The sequence below is a fragment of the Halichoerus grypus genome, chromosome 9 (assembly GCF_964656455.1).
Source record: "Halichoerus grypus chromosome 9, mHalGry1.hap1.1, whole genome shotgun sequence".
Taxonomy (NCBI): Eukaryota; Metazoa; Chordata; class Mammalia; order Carnivora; family Phocidae; genus Halichoerus; species Halichoerus grypus.
The window spans coordinates 59748193-59750479 of NC_135720.1; positions in this window are offsets into that span (position 1 = coordinate 59748193).

Below are 2287 nucleotides of genomic sequence, written 5' to 3' on the forward strand. Positions count from 1 at the left end.
AAGGTCTTAGTCATTTGTTTGATTTCTATTTTGCATTCTAAATACTCACTTTTCCACCTAACTCTGTCCATAACATTACATTCTTTCTCTTTAAGCACCTTGCCCTCCGTTTATACTTCAGTTTCAAATACCAGTATCTCCTGTGCCTACCATGTGTTATGCCTTGAACTAATAGAGATACAAAGATGCAGGAGCTCACAGTTTTGGAGGAAGAATGCAGCATTAGACATGAAACAATGGTAGTCTAGTGGTAGAAACAAAGTGTAACGGGACACATAGAACAAAACATTCAACAATACTAATTTGTTGCTGTGTCCTTATCTTTTGAAAGATATCAAACTGCCAAAAACCTCTGAGTTGAAATTCTGAACCTCTGTGAAGTAGCCTATGGCCTGATGTTTCTTAAGCCACCAAAAAAAATTTTTTGACTGTAATCTGCATTGTAGCAGACATAAGTGTTCATCAAACATACTACATGTTCCCCTACATTTCTCGGCCTCCCTTACAGTTAATTTAGAGTCACATGCCTATTCTGGTCAATGGGTCATGAGAGGAAGTGATGGTACTGTTTCTGGTTCAAGTCTCTTAACACTGATCAAGAGCCAGTGAGAGTCCTTTGTGTTCTCTCTAGAAAGATTTTTAAGCCTAGAAGCAAAGAACCAAGATGCAATAGTTGAATGATGAAAATATGCTAGATCCTTGAAGATCCGGAGGACAACCAAGGAGGTCAATCTAATCCACATCAGACTTTATGGTAGTGACATGTGACATATAAAATATTTTTATGTTAAGTCACTGACATGCACTTCACATCTGGACCTAGTGCATGTGCGTGTGTATGAATCAAAATTTTAAAATAATACTTGCTGTTTCTGACATAGCTGATATTTTATTTCATTCAAGAAAATGCTTTTTGGGGCGCCTGGGTGGCTCAGTCGGTTAAGCGTCTGCCTTCGGCTCAGGTCATGATCTCAGGGTCCTGGGATCGAGCCCCGCATCCGGCTCCCTGCTCCGCGGGAAGCCTGCTTCTCCCTCTCCCACTCCCCCTGCTTGTGTTTCCTCTCTCGCTGTGTCTCTCTCTGTCAAATAAATAAATAAAATCTTAAAAAAAAAAAAAAGAAAATGCTTTTCAGACTCACAATGTCATGACACCCTAACTGTTCTCTACCCACAATGTGAAAAATAATGTCTTTTTTTTAAAAAAAGTTTTTCTCTAATTTTACCTTTGTTTTTTAATTCAAGTATAATTAACATACAGTGTTGAATTAGTTTCAGGTGTACAATAGAATGATTCAACAATTCCATACATTACTCAGTGCTGATCACTGATCTGTGTACTCTTAATCCTCTTCACCTTTTTAATCCATCCCCTCACTCACCTTCTCTCTGGCAACCACCAGTTCCCTATACTTAAAAGTATCTGGTTTTTTGGTCTCTTTTTTTTTTCTCCATTTGTTTTGTTTCTTAAAGTGCATATGAATGAAATCATATGCTATTTTCTTTCTGTGACTTATTTCACTTAGCTGAAAAATAATGTAGTAAGCTGCTCAGAACATTGGTTTTCTATGAACAGCTTTTAGGTGTATCCAATTATTTAGAATAATAAGTTTTACAATAAATGCAACGTCACAATGATAATAAAAATGGGAAATACAGATTATTTCATCTTGTAAAATTAAATTATTGCATTTCTGGCTGTATCTTTCTATTTGGCACTTATATGTGAATACACACACATACATACATATGTAATAAAGGAAAAATGTTTTTCACTGTTCTGCAAACCCGGTAGTCTCTGGCACGGAAAAGTATTGCTGCTCTAAAAATTTGCATTCCAGTCCAAAAGGACTCCATCAAGAACGTATTCGGCTTGGTGCAGGTAAATTTGGTAGGTCCTTGAGGACAAAATAAGCTTTATACCTCTTTTCAATAGCAGGAGAAAGAACTGAAGTCACGAAACCTTACACTTTAACGAAGTGCCATAGTGGCGGCCTGTAAAATGAAATAACAAAATCCCAAACCTGCCTAGGTTTCCTCCCCACTCTCTGAACGGACGGAGCTCACAGAAAACAGCTCCCGAGCTCTAGGCCGGAACCGGTAAGAAACTCTCGCGAGAACCTCTCGACCGCCGGGAGCCTTCTGTGAGCACTAGTTCCCGCCCCCTCAGTGCGCCCACAAGCTGTCTGCTCCCCGTCTGCTACCGCGGGGCGGGCCGGAACTTTTATCCATAGGAACGGGTTTACACTGTAGAGTGTTGCCGGCCGGCGTCAAGGAGACTAGAGTGCCA